Source organism: Bacillus rossius, chromosome 5, assembly GCF_032445375.1.
Source record: "Bacillus rossius redtenbacheri isolate Brsri chromosome 5, Brsri_v3, whole genome shotgun sequence".
NCBI lineage: Eukaryota > Metazoa > Arthropoda > Insecta > Phasmatodea > Bacillidae > Bacillus > Bacillus rossius.
In genome coordinates, this window is record NC_086333.1 from 40,334,074 (window position 1) to 40,349,174 (window position 15,101).

The 15,101-nt window shown below is 41.1% G+C and overlaps 1 protein-coding gene across 1 annotated transcript in view; it reads right to left on the reverse strand.

The window, feature by feature from the left end:
• Positions 1-492: 492 nt before the first annotated feature.
• The window catches only part of LOC134531730 (dynein intermediate chain 3, ciliary), a 78,979-nt gene continuing 64,370 nt past the window's right edge, over positions 493-15,101 (reverse strand). Inside the window, exon 11 of the mRNA XM_063367573.1 lies at positions 493-700. The gene's annotated coding sequence lies outside the window, so the exon portion shown is untranslated. The remainder of the gene's footprint in view (positions 701-15,101) is intronic.

A 15,101-nucleotide genomic window follows, 5' to 3' on the forward strand; every position in this document is an offset into this window, starting at 1 on the left:
ATGTTGTTACACTGTTGTGGTTGTTTTATGCACTTAATTTATCTTGCTCTTTTAGGAGTTAATTGCTATAAATATGATTTAATGTGTTTGTAGGCTACCAGTGTATTCTTCAGTAATGTAAAATTTTAAGTGATACCTACTTTATCTTTGGCTGGTCAAGTTGTCGATCTAAAATAATGTCTGCATGTTTCAGTTTTCATATATATTTTGAGGGCGTACGGTGTTGTAGTGAAAATTATTGGTGAAAATTAGTGGGCGCCACCACGTGAGTGGGCACGTGGACCCGGCTTAAAGACTCTACTCAGGGCGTTACGTGGCCCGTGTGCGGCGAGATATTAGCCCTCCAGATGTTACATGCAGCTCCTGTCCCTACCTAAGCCCGCTCTCAGCGTCGGGCACGCTTCTAACTCCCGCAGTGGGCTCTCAGGGCGTCCCACACGCCGCTGGCCAGGATAGGAACCCACGTGGCCCCCCGAACACAAAAACACGTAACACAGTTAATTGGTTTATTCTACTCACGGTACACGTCCTTACACGATCCTCCACTGATAAAACTGTAAAACGCCCGAGGCACGAATCAGATGAGGTGAGGAGGCGAACCACGCACGTGGTCGCCTCAAGGCAGCGACACGACCGCCCTCGGCCGGCAGGAGAGAAAGACTGGGCTGAGCTCATCGCTTGCAGGTGGCAACATGGCGCCCTTCGCGCCGAACACAATTACCGTTACAACATTATGCGATTCCGTGCCCCGGCGAAAGTTAAGTAAATCATAGATTAACATTAAAAATATATAAAAACTACTGGCAATTTAAAGTACATTAATATTTACGTATTTATTGAGAATTTATATAAAACATTCCTACCCTCGTCCAAGTCCGTGCCTATTCGGGTCCGCCCGGGCAACGTCTATAGTTTTTTAAGTAACGTAATATTTAAATTAAAGAAATACATGGGTAAACTGCAACAAAACACTGGGGCAAAAGAATGAATGAAAAAGGGTTACAATTAGTGATGGTTCGAATCCCATTTTTCTCGAATCCGAATCCAGTTCTCAAGGGTTAATTATAAAATAATTTATAAGTTAAGAGAAAAAATTAAACATTATGCAGAACTTGAAGGCTTCCATGAGCTTCATGGGACAGTGTAAACAGGTGAAGTACATTCACGTGAACCTTCAACTGCGTGTAACACTATCCTAAAAATACTGAATAAATTATGCTGAATAAAAGGTTTTCAAAGAGGTAATCTAACAATTATAGCCAAGGATGGATGCAAAGGTTGAAGTAGCAAATAGTTACATTAACTTAGTTCGTTTAATCATGGGCAAAGGCCTCACGTGGTTATCATACAAATACATCATTCTTTCACATATAATTAATACTTGCTTAATACTGATAGTGCTAGTACACATGCCACGGCAAAATACGTGAACGCATATCTATATTTTCTTTAGGATTAAATGCTTGATTGAATACATAATATTAACTTGATAAGAAATTTTACAATTAAGTATTAACGCTTACACACAAGGATAAAGAACACTAACATGCCTCATTAGAGAATACAAAAACGTCAAATGAACATGCAGGCGACCGCGGCCTAATCTACACTAGGCGGTATAAGCTTACTGTAAAGCATGATAAGGCATGATATAAAAGGAAAATTTACAAATTAATACATTAAATTCATTACGAAAAAACAAGTCCTAACGAAGACTGTAGACCAGACGGGGAGAGACGTCAAACAAACTATGCATGGTATTAATACAAAAACGATCAAGGAAAACAATAAATGCCAAATTGAATTTAGACGGTGACGGCCGAAATGGAATTTATAATACAGCTATTACCAAGTACCGTTTACATTACTGTAAGGGTCACCACCTTACAACACTTACGTGCATTCTCCCCGCTGTCACACACTCTCTCTAAAGCAAGTATCAGACTACATGCTTAATTCACGACCAGCACCGACTGACTGCTAACGAACAAGAGCCTTCAAGGCATTACACCTAGTTTTAATTAAGCAAGAGGGCGCCACGCGCATGCGCGGACACCTCACGAGGGGAAGACAAAACACAGCACTGGACGCAGATAGGAGGGGGAAAGTAGGAAGGGAAGGAGCGCCGAAGTCCGCCGCGCGGCGCGAAATTCAAGTGACGCGCACCGACCACTTCAACTCCCCCACCCTTGACGAACGCAACCGCGAGCCTCGCCAACCAAGTCACAAGGACACGAGGAACTGCAGGTCCGGTCACAACTCTTGAAGTAACTCAAATGTCAAGCCAACACAATTCCATGTGTGTACAAATACAAACAATGTTTCTAAATAACAATTTCTTGATATCTAACTGATGATTTCTTGAAGTAAGTTCAACACATTTCTCTGTGTATACGAATACAAACAATGTTTCTAACTAGCAATTTCTTGAAGTGAGTTCATGACTGGCATAGTTTCCGTGTAGGACACCAAGTAAGGATTATCAGTGTATCCACAGAAATAAAGAGTCTTCAGCGTTTCCACTGAAATAAAGACTCTTCAGCGTTTCCACTGAAATAAAGACTCTTCAGCGTTGAAGAGAAAGTTTAGAGTACGGGACGTCCCTAATAAATTCAATTTCGAACAGCATCTTCTTCATCCCAGAGTAGCAGGAACAGCATGCCTTCCCCCAGCGCGACACCAGGGCAAGAACGGCGGGCGTCCCCACCGCCTGCCCACGCTCGACGCCTGGCAGGCAGGGCCATCCGAAGCGGCCGCTGCAGGAGAGTCAGTCTCCGCACGCGTCACGGCCCCTCACGGGCAGGAGACGGCGGCGACAGCATGCCACCGCTCCTCATCGGTGACGTGACGGCGACCAACGTCCCAGCAAGCAAGTGACCTCGCAGACACGACGAACCCGGCGGGCGGCTGCGGTCACGCTATCTCGGGCAGGGCGAGGAGCGTCGGGTGCGCTGCGGCGCGAAGTCCTCTTCTGGGCGTGGCGGGAGCATCGGTGGGAGGAAAGGAAAAAAAAAAAGAGAAGGAAACACGAACACCCAAACAACAACAAAAAAAAACTAAGTCCAAAAAAAGGAAAAAAAAATTATTGATGAAATTTCTTTAATTGACCCACATGGGCCTTTTTATATTTTCTAGAACCAGAAGGGTTACGCAATAGGACCGTGTTGTCTCCCAAAAATCTATCAATCACAAATGGCCCAACAAAAGCAGAAATCAATTTTGAATTAACATTATCAGCCAGTTTTGGCAATTTAAAATTCTTTAAGAGAACCAAGTCATTAACAGCAAAACCATGAGGTCTCCGCGTAGCGTTATAAGAGGCGGCTACAGCCTCGCGGGCCTTCTTAAGATTACAACTCACATCGTCAAGCATGGCCTCCAGGGAATCACTGTCAGACGCGAGTTCCAGAGGCGGCAGTCCCCAGGAGTTAAGCAAAGGATGGGTCAACTCACGGCCCATGAAGGGGATGGAAGGGGGAAACCCTGTCGCCATATGGACAGCAGAATTAAACGCCACGTTGATGAATTCAAGGTCACTGTCCCACAATGACTGGTCATCCCTGTAATAAGCAGTTAGAGTGGCTTTAAGCACCTTGTTTACACGTTCAGACTGATTACCCTGGGGGCAATAGGGACTACTGTAAATGGGTTTAATAGCCCATTCAAAACACATATCCTTAAATAATACAGACCGGAAGTAACGGGCATTATCACAGGTTATCATAGCAGGAGCACCAAAAAATTTCCACACTTGCTCTCTTAAGGCTTTAACAATACTAGTCGCCTTCATATTTTTTAAGGGGAGTAGTAACACAAATTTGGAAAAGATGTCCAGAACCACTAGAATGCAAATATTTCCCTTTTTGGAGCGTGTAAGGGGGCCAAAAATATCCATATGCAGAACGTGCCATGGAGCAACCGGGGGATCCGCACAATACAGGCCAACCTTGGCACATTGCGGGGGTTTAGAAACCTGGCAGTCAACACAGGACCTCACGTGGTGACGCACGTCTGCACGTAGTTCGGGCCATGCCAGATGCGCGCTGATGCGGCGGAATGTTTTTTCGATACCCAAGTGAGCACCCAACAATGAGTCATGAAAGTACTTAAGAACCATCGGACGAAGGGAGGCAGGAACCACTGCCTTCCTCTGCTTGCCTGATTTCCCTGTGTAATAAATTACACCTTGTTCCTCTACGTAGGGCGTAACAGTGCCATGATGCAAATCCCTGCGTATGCGAACACACAGCGGGTCATCCTTCTGACAATCACGGATACTAAGAAAAGACTCTGGGAAGACCTTGCACACCGCGGCACTAATCGGCTCAGAACAAGATACTGGCAAGGCACTGGTGTCAAACTCCTCAGGGGTAAACATCCGTGACAACGTGTCAGCGACCACATTGTCACTACCCTTAAGATGGTGTAGCTTAAAGTTAAAGCGGGACAGCCGTAACACCCAGCGCCCTAATTTCCCTAGCTGGTTAGGGTGGTTAAATAACCAGCTAAGTGCCTGATTGTCAGTGTACAGGTCAAATTCCTGACAGTCCAGGTACGAGGCGAACTTCTCAACGCCGAACAAGCATGCAAGCGCCTCCTTCTCATACACGCCGAGACGCCTTTCTCCGTCTGTCAACGATCGGCTAGCATAAGCTATGGGACGTAATCTATCATTTTCGAGGTGACCTAGGACGGCTCCTAGAGCAATACTAGACGCATCGACCTGAAGTGCGAACCTACGCTGAAAATCCGGAAGGATCAAAACGGGAGGAGAAGAGACAAGGGCCTTAAGATTATCAAAGGCTTTCTGTTGCGCGTCACCCCATTCAAAGGCTGTGTTTTTCTTGCGCAACTTATTCAACGGACCACAAACCGCAGCATAGTCCGGTATAAAGCGTGCATAGTAACCTGTCATGCCTAGGAATCTCTGAATTCCTTTGACGTTTTTAGGGGGCGGAAAATTAACTATGGGTAAAACCTTGTCAGGGTCCATAATGAGCTTTCCCTTAGAAATAATGTAACCAAGGAACTTAACATGGTCCTGGGCCAAACGAAGTTTGTCAGGATTAACAGTTAACCCAGCCGCTCGAAGACGGTCAAACACCTGAGTTAGATGTTGTTTGTGCTCTTCTAAGCTAGCGCTATAAACAATAATATCATCAATATAGTTAAAGACAAATTTATACTTTAAATCAGAAAGAATATGGTCCAGCACGCGGCTCATGGCCTGACTACCAAATGAAACTCCCATGGGCACCCTATTGAACTGAAATTGTCCCCAAGGGGTAGAAAATGCGGTGTATTTACGGCAATCAGGATGCAGGAGGATTTGATGGAAACTGGCGTTCAAATCGATGACGGAAAAAATGGCTGCCTCTCCTAGGTGTTGTAGAGCGCTCTCTACCGTCGGTAATTCGTAAGAGTCCTGAATGACCTTATCATTTAGAGATTTGAAGTTGTGAACCAAGCGAAATTCTCCAGCCTCCTTTTTAGGAACTAGAAAAGTAGGCGAGCTAAAATCAGAAATAGATGGGGCAATGACCCCAGCTTCCATGAGGCGATCGACAATAATCTTCATTTTTTGTAGTTTAGGGGGTGATACTCTGTGGCCTTTGGCCTTAACAGGCGTGCGATCCTTCAAATAAAACTTATAGGGCAATACATCACACCTACCTATACGACTGTTTATTACGTCAGGATAACGACTGAAAACGTCCGAAATCAGAGAGTCTCTGAAGGTCATGTCACTCATGTCAGGACAAGACATGACTTCAGGGGCGGCATTCTGCGGAATTAATTTAATTTTTAATGAAGGGCGAAAGCCAAAAACAAGATGCTGATTAGCCACGTCAATCAAACAACGAGTTTTCCCCAGAAAATCCAGACCAAGGATAAGTGAATGACACAAACCAGGAATAATGTAAAAATGCCAGTTCCAGGAAAATCCGGCAATTTTAATGTGAAGCTCAACTGTCATGTTAGCGCGTACTACTTCTCCGTTAGCTACACAAATAATGACGTCAGGGCACGTAGTCACACGGCTCTGCAATGCAGGTAATTTATTACATAAGGAATCAAAAAAATCAGCACTCAACAAAGAACGAGTGGCTCCGGAATCCACTAATGCCGGAACAATATCACTAAACAAATTAACATGAACAAAATTGTAAAATTTATGAAAGGCGGCTTTTCTCTGACGACGATCGCGGCGACCGCTCATACGCCCTGATCGGGGCCCGTTTCCCGGACACTGATCCCTATAGTGCCCTGCGCGGTTGCACCTAAAGCATTTGCGTAAATCACGGCTCACAGCGGGCTGCGTGCACTCAGACACCGCGTGACCGAACTTTCCGCAGTTGGCACACCTAGACCGGCTGGCCTTAAGGCCGGGCGCATTAGTGGGAGGGGGGCGCCTGTCGGTAGCGCGGCCGGAGCCGACAAGGGGCTCGGTTACACTAACCGCACAATCAACGAGCTGCGGCGCGCGCGTAGCACGAGCAGACTGAGAATAAACATTCACAGCAGGCTGAAATTCTAAGTTTTTAGGCTTATAAAACCGCGATGTAGATGAAATGGGGAATTCCTCCTTATATTTTCTAACAGCGAGCAAGCGATTCTCCACTTCAGAGCTCCACTTGCGTAAAGCATTCAAAGTTGTGGGAGGACTAAGCATGGCGCTATGTTGAAGCACAAGCGGAGAGACATTCCCTAATATAGTTTGTACTAACTCAGTTTCCGTGAGATTTAAATTAAGAACGGCCGCATAATTGGCCACGGAATTAATGAACTGAAGAGTGGGCTCGTTAGGCAATTGAAACCTAAATACTAAGTCACGTTTACAGCTCTCAAGCACACGTGGAGGACAGGCAAATTGCAAAACTGAGCTTTTGAACTGAGCAAAAGAAAGATTCTGAGTAATTGCGTCAGTAAGTAATTGCAAAAATGCGGCTCCACAAAGACTCAGCAGGGCCTTTAACAATTCTGCCTCACTAACTAATTTCAGCCCTTCAAGACGTGATGCCGCACATAAAAAATCCAAAACAGCTCGTGGCTCGCAGCTATCAAGCCGAGGAAGAAGCTTAAGGTTAGAAAAAAATATTTTTGTATTAAATTTTGAGTTCAAGGCGGGGCCAGAAGGGGGTGGGAACTGCCGAGACGGTACCTCATCAGCTGATTCCCAGGAGTTACGAACATGCTGGACGAGTAGGCTCCTCAAAACAGCAACAGTAGCGCCCTCCTCGAAGGAAACGCCCTCCTCGGAGAGGATTTGAACCAGCTCGTCACGGCGTAGACGATACACCCATCCCGTGACCGGTGACCCCATGGTGCATGCAAGACAAAAGAGAAAAACAAAAACGTTAATAGTCAGCATAACACAGCAGAGTTGCGCAGTTGAAGGCTTCCATGAGCTTCATGGGACAGTGTAAACAGGTGAAGTACATTCACGTGAACCTTCAACTGCGTGTAACACTATCCTAAAAATACTGAATAAATTATGCTGAATAAAAGGTTTTCAAAGAGGTAATCTAACAATTATAGCCAAGGATGGATGCAAAGGTTGAAGTAGCAAATAGTTACATTAACTTAGTTCGTTTAATCATGGGCAAAGGCCTCACGTGGTTATCATACAAATACATCATTCTTTCACATATAATTAATACTTGCTTAATACTGATAGTGCTAGTACACATGCCACGGCAAAATACGTGAACGCATATCTATATTTTCTTTAGGATTAAATGCTTGATTGAATACATAATATTAACTTGATAAGAAATTTTACAATTAAGTATTAACGCTTACACACAAGGATAAAGAACACTAACATGCCTCATTAGAGAATACAAAAACGTCAAATGAACATGCAGGCGACCGCGGCCTAATCTACACTAGGCGGTATAAGCTTACTGTAAAGCATGATAAGGCATGATATAAAAGGAAAATTTACAAATTAATACATTAAATTCATTACGAAAAAACAAGTCCTAACGAAGACTGTAGACCAGACGGGGAGAGACGTCAAACAAACTATGCATGGTATTAATACAAAAACGATCAAGGAAAACAATAAATGCCAAATTGAATTTAGACGGTGACGGCCGAAATGGAATTTATAATACAGCTATTACCAAGTACCGTTTACATTACTGTAAGGGTCACCACCTTACAACACTTACGTGCATTCTCCCCGCTGTCACACACTCTCTCTAAAGCAAGTATCAGACTACATGCTTAATTCACGACCAGCACCGACTGACTGCTAACGAACAAGAGCCTTCAAGGCATTACACCTAGTTTTAATTAAGCAAGAGGGCGCCACGCGCATGCGCGGACACCTCACGAGGGGAAGACAAAACACAGCACTGGACGCAGATAGGAGGGGGAAAGTAGGAAGGGAAGGAGCGCCGAAGTCCGCCGCGCGGCGCGAAATTCAAGTGACGCGCACCGACCACTTCAAACTATCTAACCCTTTAAATTTTTATTTAAAAAAAACAAGGATTTTGACACGGTCTGGATCAAGACGATTCCGTTTTTGATCACAATATGTTTCCTGCAGTGCTGAACAAATGTTCAGAGAACACTGTCGAAGGTGGTGAACACAAATATTTTTTGGACAGTTTATGTAGCCTGGGTGAACACGCAGACTGAGTTTTCCAGTATTCGAGAATGTTTATTTCTGGGTTAACTGTAGGATCACGTAAGAATCTGGTCACTTCATCAATTGCTGTAGAATCTGACTTGGTGGATTTAAGGCATTCAGGCATTATCTGTGAGTACAGTGATTCATGTATCCATGGAAATCGGAAAACGAAATTCAACATCCGACGGAACAATATTTTGTAGTTACCAACTTGACATTTGTTTAAAGTCCCAAATGAAAGTAAACGTTTTCCTGAAATATTTAATGGAAACTGAAAAGCACCATCTTGGCTTCAATGGTTTTAGGCCATAAGAAATATTGTCGTGCGTCTTTTAAAATTAAGCCTCACTAAAGCATAGTGATTAATATGCCCGAAGTTAAAAGTGAAGGGGTGTTTTCTCTAGTTTACCAATTAATTTTTTTTATATTAATATTAGTTATTTTTTATGTTGCTAAAAATGATTGGCTAACAAATTCATTGGTTGGCCATCATGGAATTCTCAGATAATACATATTTTAACGTTGGTAGTCTACACAAACCAAACTTGGTCCTAAAAAAATTCTTAAATAGAACGTATCAGAATATTTAAAATTGAATTGCGATTAAAATAATAATTGTATAACGTATTAATTTTTGTCATTCATTATTTCATTGTTATTACTACATGTGCGACCGTAACTTGATGAAATTCGGCATTATTGTTGTATTACTAAGTAACAGATTTCTCAGTAAAGTTATTTAAAAAAAAAAAAAAATAACAAGATTCATATTTAGTCTAGATCCTAAATGTACTTTATTTTATTTTTTAGCATATTCTGAGAATACATATATGATTTATGCCTTATTTAATGCCAAAGTAGCGACAATGCATCCATGTTCATGAATATAAAGTAAGTTTCCCAAATCAGTACATGCTTCATAATTTTTTTTATATAATAACGAATTAAAAGTACAATACAGTAGAACCTCGTTAATCCGTGATGCGCTGATTCGGAAATCAGATAATCCGGGACGATTTAAAAGAGAAGAAAAAAAAAGAAGTAAAAATTGTCAGCGCTTAAAATTAACGTCACGCGGGCCGGCGGCGGCAAACACTACAAGCCATCCCGTGGGCCGCCAAACTCTGCAAAGCTGTTTGTACCGACCCTTTGTGTCGCCCCCTTTTCAGCTGTCACATTTGTCACTCTTTAAACTTGAGGGGGATGTCCTACTTCTGCTTCCCGTCTCCCTTTGTTTGTTTCCACCCGCCAACGCAGGGCAGGCGCCTGGCGAGTGACGTGTCTTGCTGTACTATGAGAAGGGGGGAGGGTGCAAGGTCAGCACGATCTTATCTTTCTCTCTTCGGCTGTTGTAAATAACCGTGAACTAATGGCTAGGCAGTGCTGTATTTTTTTTAAGCCGAGAAACTAATTCGAAGACAGCCGGCCCTTACCGTGAACGGCCTTAACCCAGCTGCACGCCGGTGTCTGAGAAGCTTGACAAGACCTTCCGGGCTTTTAATCGCTAGTCCGTGAAATTCGGTAATCCGTGATTATCTCGGTCCTGACCATCACGTATTAACGAGGTTCTACTGTACCTCAATAGGATGTGTTCCAAGGAAAACGTAAACAGGCCAAGAATATTGTAAGCATTTAAGTTTTTTAAGTACTACATTTACATCAATATTTTTCCTCGAATCCCGAATCTTTTCCCTCGAATTTCGAATCTTTCGAATACTAGAGATTCGGTGGGATTCGAGGATTCGACCGGCCCATCCCTAGTTACAATATTAATTAACACATTTAGGGGTGCGGCGCACTGCATCTAAGCGCCCTCTTGCCGGGCTAGAAACACACACACGCACGCACGAGCGGGAGGTTTGAACTGAGATGGTGGTTGGGCGGTGTCATATCGGGCTCAAAGGGGCCGCAGGCCCAGACGACGTCAATTTCATGAATAATGCTAATGGCGGTTGTCAGTCGATAACATTGTGCAAACCAAACAGCGGGATCTGGAATTAAAGTGAGTATTTTTTATAACATTATGTAAAGGTGTTCCAATACTGATCCTTGTGTTAATCACATCCAAACAGTAAAATGATAAAGCATCTGAAAAAATGATTTTCAGGAATTTGTGCATCCCAAATTTAAAATTTCTAAATAATGGTTTTATAAAATTTACATTCTTATTATTTAATTAGCAACATCAAAATTTTTGAATATTGATAGCAGTTCAAATATTTGTGCTGATTTAAATGAATGCACCTCCTATTTGGTGCTCCCTTAATATTATGTATAAACATACAGTAAAACCTCGCTCGTACGGCCCCCGGTTCGTACGTACACCTCGGTCATACGTACAGATTTTCAGAAACCGTGAAAAATGAGGAAAAAAATAAAAAAAATAAATATATGAAAAGTGTAACAAATACGTTAAAGAATATTAAAATACAGTTGCAACCTGCTGCGTTTATAACAAATACGGGCTACATACACATTGCCTCACAGTAAAAAATATAAAAAAAGGCCGCAAATTGATGAAAATTTACCGTCAATTATAGCGCGCCGTACGTGGAGAAAGGTCATTGTACTCAGTCAGCTGCTGTTATGGCGCGGCGTGGCTACCGGCTGGCTCTCTTTGTTCTCTGAGCTGCGCATGGCAGTATAACTCACTCAACGCTCCGCCCAGACTGATGACCTTCCACCAGCAGCCAGCCAATAGAAGCGATCTTAGCGGAAAAAAATATAAGCTCCACCTCCCGTGTACCAGTTTTGTACAGTTCTAATACCAGTTTATTGGTATACGCACCAGTTTTCTCGCTGCCGTGACGTGTTCAAGTTTACGTACATCTCGATGTCTTGATACCAATAATAAATTATTTACGATCCCCAGATAAATGGTTAGTTTAAAAATATTCGTCAACTGTACAATACTTCCGAAATTATAAAATACGTATAAAATAGTTACCAAGACTCCGCTCATTTTATCTTGTGAAGTTTATGTCTCGTACCAGTATTTTGGCTAAGTTGTAACATAAATACAGTATCAGAACTTAAGCAGCCACGTAATATTCCCGTTACGTTTGTACATTCGTGAGATTACGTTTTTCCCTCGTGCATTTTAGATTGTCTCCTGCTATAATTACGCGGACTTTTACACGCCTAGGCTTAAATTATTATAAGTTTAGAAATAAAAGCAACTTTTCATGTTATAAAATATGTATATTTTGAGTTTTAAAATATTCATTGCCGATTATAAACGTTACGTTTTTCACAATGTTTTTAGGCCTACTAGCTAATCTTATCTACACTTAAAGTACCCACGGTATTTTTTTATTTGAGCAAATATATTGTGTGTTAATTATTATTTTATTGATATAAAACATAAAAAATGTAAACACGGGGCTTACGACACTGCCTTCAGTATGGAGTTTTTTTTATTTTTACGTTTGATTAGCTCAAGTGTTGTTTCTGCACGAATAGGATATAATTTCGATAAAAAATACATCAGCATAATATATAGACACGGCAGATAATTTCCTGTGACAGCAGGACACGGCAACTGCAATTAATTTCCCACTGCAGCGGTGGGAAAAATTGTTGGTGGAGGGGGTGGGGGGTAGCCACAAATAGACGTAATTTGGCCTCGCTGGTTCGTATGTACAACTCGGTCGTAAGGACAAATTTTGGAGAACCGTGAGTGTACGTAGAATTGAGGTTTCACTGTAAGTTCTTTGCAGCCTTAATTTATTTTTATAGCCAATTGGCAAATAATTAAAAACTCTTAAAAAGTTTATAAAAAGAGATTACAATATTTTTTTAGAACTACAAATTTTTACTTACATGATGCAGCATACTTTATGAAATATATAAAAAAAAAGAAAAAAAAATTTGAATTGTAACGAAATTATTGGTTAGCATTATATATGTAAAAATTTATTTCATTTTTAATGCCATTGGTAATTGTTTTTATTTTTTTTTCAGATTTGCATGGCTAAAGTATTGCTAAATAAATACATCAAAACATATAAGGTGCTGTGATTTTTAGGATAATTATGAAAATGCCATAAGAATGAAAACAATTTAATTTAAGTGAATTACCTTATTTATATGCATATGGGTTGAACATTTTATGCCAATTTGGAATTTAAAACAAAAATGTTATGCTATCTTATGCACATATTCCACTTTTGGAAAAAAGTTCAATCAATGCACTTCATAACTGAATATGTGCATAAAGAACTAGCATGTGTTGGATTTTAATAAATACAACTAACTTCACCAGTAATGTAATAATAAATTGTTTACATTCAAAAGTCTGTGAACAGCGCTTGCATGTTGCTACTTCTACCAGCACCCGGCAATTGACAGGGCTGTCTGCTGCGCTGGCATTCGGTTAGAGGGAAAAAATTTAACCAGCTGTAGTTTTGGTATGTGCATTTTATGAGCATGTATGACTGTATCTCAAGCAGTACCCTCTTTTATTGCATAATCATTGCACGCGCGTAATCGTCGCACCGCCGTTAAAATTGGGATAAAAAAACTTCTCACTTAAACGTCAAATTATGTTTTTGGTCCCGCTATTAGATGCCGAGCGCTTCGTGTAGGTATCTTTTCTGTATAAAACGATGTATTTTAAAGTAAAAATCTAATATTTATTCGAACATTACCTCTTACTTATTTAATTAACGGAAATACAAAGTTGTCTGACGTGTAAATTTTATTTTAAAAACGTTTTTAAACATTATTATCTTTATCTGATCGTCTGGTCATCGCGGTGTAGATATCTTTTCCGTATAAAACAATGTATTTTAAAGTAGAAATATAATATTTATTCGAACATTGCCTCTTACTTATTTAATTAACGGAAATACAAAGTTGTCTGACGTGTAAATTTTCTTTTAAGGGCGTTTTTAAACGTTATTTCCTTTATCTGATCGTCTGCGTCGCCGCGGTGTACCGCTTATGAACATGTAGCCAGCGCTAGTTGGCATCATTCATGTTTGGTTATGTTGCTTCCCGTATAGAGCGCACGCACGTAGTCGAATATCGATATCTCGCCGATTGCATGCAGCACGCGCGCTATATGTCGAGTGCCGAGTTAACTGCATTTGATGGCCCACATTTTTTCGTGGTAAATGTGTACTACGGCAATAGTTACGCGTTAGTTCACATCGCAGATTCAAGTGGCTAGCGTTCGCGTTACAGTTTGGGTTTTCTATTTAAAGTTGAAATTGTTTGGCGTGCTCTTGTATACTCCACCTTTTTTTTTTAAATAAACGTACTTTCCATGAACAGGTTTTTTTATGAATAACTTTACCTATCAATTTTTTTTTCCATATAATCGCTACACCCCTACTTTTCAAAATTTGATTTTAGAATAAAATGTGTGACAATTATGCGAGAAAACACGGTATTAATAGATTCCATGATGTAGATGATAGTGAGCTGGCAACGTACGCAGTCTTCACGTGTGTATCATGACAGGTTTCTATTTTGTGTCTGTGCCAAAAAAAAATGTGATTTTGTATGCCTGCAACATTTCATAATGCACGCTGCAATAATCATTTTGTATTTCCAGCATGGATTATAGCATTGCATCTTTAACTTAATGGAAACTTAAATTTCCGGTTTTAGGTCTGCAAAAGAGAGCCTCATAGAAATGGTATTTTCAAGTGCAACTTAAAATATTCCTTCTGCACAAGTTTCTCACTGACTGAAATGTGCATGCTCATTTTTATACGTGGAACTAACTGTAAATAGTAGCTTGCTGCTTCTCTCTTGGAGAAGGAGATAGGAAGAAATTTAAAATGGCATAGTCAGGAGAGGAAAAAAACAAACATTGGTGTGACAATTCGTAGTTATTGTGTCCAGGCATTCCCCCCCCCCCCCCCCCCCCCCAAAAAAAAATCTCTATCACCTTGATGTAGTGAGAGAATAGGAGGGTTGTAGGGGAGTGGGTGCAGGATGTCTGCCCCTTCCCCTTTTCATTTAATATAATGGGACAGATAGCAGACAGAGAAGGACTATTTTAGTGCCATGTTTTTTACGTGCCAAAAGCTGAGATGCAGCACACAGTCTTCACTTGTATTTGTATGATCCTACAGAAGACATACCGTATTTACCCGTGTATGGGAAGCACATTTTATGCGGATTTTTAGTGTAAAAAAATGTGCTATTGCTACTCATATGCAAAGTTTTTTTGGGTTAAAAAATAATATTGCATTGTGTGGTTGCGTATGGGTATAAATAACTAACTTCTTATGTTGGGTTTTAATAAATTTAATCCCACGAGTAAGTCTAATTCGTTGAAATAGGTTGCCGAAACACTCTGAATCTGGACGATAAGATTCCGAAGGAATTTTCCACAACCTTTCGGGCTCTAGAGAGTCTGTAGTTAAAAATACGCTCTTCACGTATTATTTTGGTCAATGGGTTCGGTTTCATGAAATGACTGTTCAGTCCGAAAGCACTGTCACCA